Source organism: Paroedura picta, chromosome 2 (genome assembly GCF_049243985.1).
Source record: "Paroedura picta isolate Pp20150507F chromosome 2, Ppicta_v3.0, whole genome shotgun sequence".
NCBI lineage: Eukaryota > Metazoa > Chordata > Lepidosauria > Squamata > Gekkonidae > Paroedura > Paroedura picta.
Window position 1 is genome coordinate 133,914,272 of NC_135370.1, and position 6,229 is coordinate 133,920,500.

Sequence of the window (6,229 nt, forward strand, 5' to 3'; positions counted from 1 at the left end):
CGCCCGACGGTGGCCGAAGCCCCGAGAGGCTGCCCTTTCCCGCACCCGAGCCGTCCCTTCCCGGCAGGCTACGCCCCTCCGGCGGCGGGGCTGCTTCCCTCCGCTGCGCGCTCGGGTTCGCCTTCGCAGGCGCGCCGGTTCTAACGGGCGTGGAGCAGGGGGCCTCCTCCCTGGAGCCCAGCAGGAGGGGCGCATTCCGCCTGCAGGAAAGCGACTTCCTGCGGGGCTTGGCCCATTGCCCGCCGCGCGCTCCGCAAGCCGCCGGGCGCAAGTGCCGTCCAGATGCGCTCCCGCCGGAGACGATGACGCCGCCTCGGCTCTCGCGAACATGGCTCGCTGCCCTGGGCCCCGGCCGCGGCGCCGGCTACGGGACGGGCTTGTCTCCGTGCGACCTTACCGCGTCCCTCCCGCTTCCTCCGCAGCAGCCCTGCCCGAAGCGTGCGGGAAGAAAGGAAATGATCGGGCAACTGACGACTCCTGCAAGCCCCCAAGCCCCCACCCACAGCATTGGCCCCTTTCGGGAAATAGATTATTTGGCAACCTTTTGGCCATAATTCTTCAATGAGCCTGAGGAGGCCAGGAGGAAACCCAAATGCCTGGTCCTCGGGCTGTGGCTCTGGATGAGTCTCCGCTTCCTCACAGTCACAAACCCCAAGTAAAAATGGGATGGGCACCTCTGAGGTCAGTTGCTCTCACTGCTGCATATACTAAAAGCAAACCTCGTCCCTTGAGGGAAGGCATGTGAAGTTGGACCAACCTACATGACTGCTGATATCTACCATGTAGGAGCTTATTTATTTACTTTATCTGTAATCCACCTTTTCCCCTTAAGGCTTTGGGGAGATTCCAAGATATAAAGCACTGCAGTGAGTTATCATTAGACAACTGATGTACAATGTAGTGAGGACAATGCAAACAAACCATGTAAAACAAAGTATACCATAAACCAGGGGTATTATACCATAACACCAGTGGGTATGATCAGGGCCAGTTTATCCATGTAGCAGGTGCTACAGGCCCCATGGTTCCAGGGGCCCCACAAGGTGCCATCCCTCCATGGATCAGGGTTGCAGTTTCTCCCCCCCCCCCTTTCCTCCTTAAGGAAAATGGGAGTGACACCGCTTTCCACTGTGGGGAGCCCCTCTGCCTCCAATCTGGCTCCTTCTGCCACTGTGGTACTCTACTAGGGCCCCGTGAATCCTTAAACTGGCTTTGGTGCTACAGGTTCTGTAAAACCCTAAACCACTTCTGGGTATGATGATGCCTGGCACCCACCAAGTGGTTTTAGGAAAGCCCAGCAGGATTTCTGATTGGTTGCTGAAGATGTGATCGGTTACTACAAAAGCTGTTTCAGAAGCAGCTGCTACCACCACAGCAAAAAGAACATCACCGCATGACTGATGATAAATTATGTGCATGCAAGAGCATGTTTTTAGACAATGGGTTTGTTTTACAAGGTATCCTGTTAAGCAGAGGCTTTTCCTGACACGAGGCCCTGGGACCTTCGACAAATTCATACCTACAGAGCGGAGTGCTCTGCGGGGGGGGGGGGGCGGGCATAAGGGGGCAGGCAGTCCCAAAGGTAAGTAGGGCCCAGAATTCACCCCAAATTTAGATTGTGAAACAAAACAAAAAGAAGAGTTGGTTCTTATATGCCACTTTTCTCTACCCAAAGGACTCTTAAAGTGGCTTACATTCACCTTCCCTCTCCTCTCCCCACAACAGACACCCTGTGAGGGAGGTGAGGCTGAGAGAGCCCTGATATTACTGCCCAGTCAGAACAGCTGGTGAGCCCAAGGTCACCCAGCTGGCTACATGTGGGGGAGCGCAGAATCAAACCCGGCTCACCAGACTAGAAGTCTGCACTCCTAATCACTACACCAAGCTGGCTACAACAAGAGGTCTTGAATGGCATAGAAGCATAGAGAGGAGATCCATGCAATTGTAATCTTTCTTGAATTAGAGAAATTTTCTTGTCCATTTCAGTTTGGCTTTCGACCTCATCTTGAAACTGAAACAGCCTTGTTACCTTGATGGACCGTCCATTAAGAGAAAGAAAGGAAAATTATTTTCCTGAATTTCTCATGCAGCATAACTACACACATACTTCTCCTGGAATTCTTCCTTGGCTCTGGTTGATGGATGGTGTCAGGGACTTCTGTGCCTGGAACTCAATTTGGATAACAATGTTGGGGGTGTGCTGCCCACTAGTTCAGTTGTCCTGACCTGAAACAGTCACCAGGAACACTGTTTGCTTCACTGGGGAAATTTACCTGTGCACTGGGGAAATTTACCTGTCCTATCTATCCATACATCCTTTAGTGTTGAGCCTTTGGCCCTTCCTTTCCAAGCAGCTGCTCCAGTTCCTGAGACTCCCTGAGGCAAAGACCTGGTCCTTGGTAGATGCTAGTACGGCAGTCATATGCCCACAATCAGCTAAGGAAGAAGTGAGCCTCAAATAGCAAGAGTTCCAGCTGCTCGGCCCTGCACCTTGGTTGAGAGGTCCTCAACTGGGACTCCCTTGATTGAAGCAAGTCTTCCCTTGTTGATTACGGGCAGTTGCTAGGCAGCAGCACCTTCTGAGCCCCTCCCCCCCTTTGTACAGTCATATTATTCATTGTTTCCCTGCAGCAAACAAGACTTTCGTTTTAAACGAATGTACCAGATATTGCATTGTTGGCATTAGGCTTACAGGTGAAATTCATTATTGTTTTCTACCGTTTAGCAATCATGCCTTAGAATTGTTCTGTTAATCCAGACTTCAAATCATTATTCCTACTTGGTCATATGCAGGCTTGTGTATTCATGAGCAGGTCAATTTCAGGAGGTTTGGGCATGCCTAACTCTGCTTAGGAACTCTTCAGGACACCATCCAGGACAGGTAGGTATGCAGTTGCATGCACAGTATAATTTAAGTGAGAAGGTTAGAACACTGGGCCACTTTACACAGCAGTTATATAATGTCAGTGTTAGGCTGGTGTTTCTTACCATAAATGCATAACAAATGAAGGGTAATTATGTGTTAATTAATGTGCAGTCAGTTAGGGCTCCTTCCCTCTTCCCATCATATTTGATACTTACTCATCGCCTTGACATTGATGTAGCCATGATAGTCTGTAACAGCAGGAAAAAAACAAGAGTCCAGAAGTGCACAATTTAAAAAAAATCTCAGCTTGTTGTTACAAGAGGCAAAACTGAACTGAGAAACTCCAGCTTATATACAATAGCAAACAATGGATCTTCCTGCCAGTGTGCACCATTGGTCAGTTTCGGTTTAAACTGACTGGTTCCTGCAGACAGGGTCTAGCAACGCATTGGTCAATTGCATGGCCTGCTCAAGCACAGTCCTCAGTAGAACCACAAACACAACACTTACTGCTTCTGAATTAGAAGTCCCCCACCAACTTGATGTATATATATTATCGATTCAAGCGGACAATAGCAGAACTTGCCCCCTACTTAAAGGTCTCTTCCCCACATCAAAGTCAGCTGGACATGTAGCTCTCTCTTATATCACACCCTCTTCTGGATTTTTGTGAGTGAGCTCACCGTGTCTGGGCAGACTTCTCATGGAGGTTTTTCTCTGCTTTGGCTTCCAAATGGCAGCAGGTTTTTGTTTCTGCTTGTTTGTCTTTTCCATTCACAAGACATTGTCCAGTTTTAAGGCTTTCCTCATCCTTTGTGTGTTCCGTCCAGATCCTGATTTGGTCTGTCGTTCCAGAAGAACTTAGTAGAAAGTTAAGTTGTCTGGATGACAAAGGGAGCATTCTCAAAAGTGCCACACACATCTCTACCACTTTCCTTCCTCACCCTTTGCAGCCACCATTTCCCCTTCCACACCACCAGAGGGCCTTAACATTAGTAAGTACTATTGCACATTAGTGTTATAAGGTTATAACACCATAGTGCTGTGGTATACTAATTTGCGTTCCCAGCCCTGATTTTTAAAGAAGTCTCTGGCCCTTCTCACTATGAACTTCTCCATCAGAATCAGAAGTAAAGCAATAAGGACTAAGAATGCAAAGGAACTAGTGTACTGCAGCCAGTGGGGTGCAGTGGTTAAAAGCAGTGGACTCTTAATCTGGAGAACTGGGTTGGATTCCCCACTCTTCCACATGCAGCCAGCTGGGTGACCTGCAGATTCTTCACCATGTGGATTCCACAATATTTCTTCCCTTTTCTTCTTTTTAACAGAAGAATTTGTCTGGCTTTGCAGACAACAAGCCTAGCAGGTAATCCTGTCTGAATAGTTATCCTGATTTTTCAGCTCTACCTACCAAGGGCACATACCAGTCCTCTGTCAGAGAATTCTACCCCTATAAGGCACTGCAAGATTTCAGGGAGAAATTAGGAGGGAGCAATATGCTTAGTGTGCCTCTTTGACCAGTTTTATCAGTTCATGGGGGAAGGAGTCTCTTTGTACCAACATGGCCCTTTTTGGAGATGCAGGATGCACTTCACAGTAGTATGGGAAAAGGCTACAAACATACTGAAGAATGGACTTACTACTTTTATGGCCATCTCAGGACAGACATTACTGGCTCAGCTAGCCAGACAACTTTTTCTTTGAAAAAGCCAAGCCCTCTTCTGGATTTTTGAGTGAGCTCACCGTGTCTGTCAGCTGTTTGCAAAAAAACAGGGTGTAACTCCACTATAATCAGGGTGTTGCCTCAAGCTGCATGTGAGTTTTAAAGAATCACAGTTTTATTTCACTATAAATGAAATGAGGATTACACTTGGATAGGCCAGGCAACCCCAATCTCTTCAGGCCTTGGAGGCTAAGCAGGGTTGACCCAGCCTGGTATTTGGAGGGGAGACCTCCAAGGAATGCTGTGGTCACAGCGCAGAGGCAGGCAATGGCAAGCCACCTCCCAACGTCCTTGGCCTGTCTACTAGACAAACCTCAGGTCTCCTGGCTACACTACACACTCCATTTGATAAAACCAATAGCATTCCGTGACTACTCCACAGAAACAATGCAGTCCAAATCACAGCAAACGTGAGCCATTTTCATCCATAAATGGTCTTCCAAATCAGCCACAGTGAGCCTTGTTCGCACAACCAGCATGCTTGAGAAGTACGTTGCTTGTGGATTTTGACAGGAATTCCTCCGTGGCATCTGCTCCATCGAGATGTGTGCGGCACACTGCAGTTAATATTTCCCCCTGTGGATCGCCAGATGTTTCCAAACTGCGTGAGGCAAACTGCCCCTGCTGTTCTCTTGTGTCTTTGGGCAGGCTCTCCTGGTTCCTCCCTGCTGTACACACTCTGTGCGTGGCTAGGGTGCCTGATTTCTTTGGCAAGAGCACTCATTCGTCAGAGTTGTTTCCCCCATTCAGGCAGACAACTGGGCCCCACCACTAGCTTTTCAGCAAGCAGCAGGTGCAAGGAGAGAAATCCCAGCGCCGCTACCAGTAATCCCCCCCCTTCCTGCCCACACAATACGGTCTGCTTTGCTCAAGGATGGTTTTGTCTTTCCCTTCACAGTTGTTCATTCCTTTGTATTGAAGCAAAACCTCTTTCTCATTTCTCTGCACGGCAATTCCTCAGAAAGGGCAGCGCCTGCCGTTGCCAGCAGGCCAGAGGGGCTCCGGCACCAGCAGGGGGCAAGGAAGGAGAATTGGTGCCTGCACTGCTCAGCTGTCCTAACTGGATTGTCGCTTGAATGTTTGCTACAAATTGTCATCCAGAGAATAATGAAAAGGAGCACAATGGGTTTGGGCTGGTTAGCCTGGGCCTGTTGCTGTAGAAGCAACACAGTTGTATAGCACAGGTTTACTGAGAGGATGCAAAATGTTCTAGAGGGAGGAGAGTCCAGTCATGAATCTTACCTGACTTTAGTGCATCTACAGAAGAGAACAGGGCAGTCTTTCATGCTGAGAGTATATGCGGGTCTTTGAGTGGTTCAGGTCGGCAGTGTTCAAGAACAAGCCCAGGAGTTTCTGTCTACCCTAGAGAAGGCAGGTGAGATTCATTCCGACAGTCAGGGAAAGACTCTGGCACATCTCTAATAAATATTGTTGAGCTTTTAGCCATTGTCAGTTTGGCTTTCTCTGCTTTCCTTTGTGAAATTTGATCTGAGTCAGCATTTGAACCCGAGTCCAAGTATCGGTTCCAGACTCTGCATCATAAAATTGATGAAGATTTGCACACTACCTGTGGCTTGAACTACAAGGACCTCCATGCGAGCAGCTGTGTGACTGAGTAACAAAATGTCCATTTATTTATC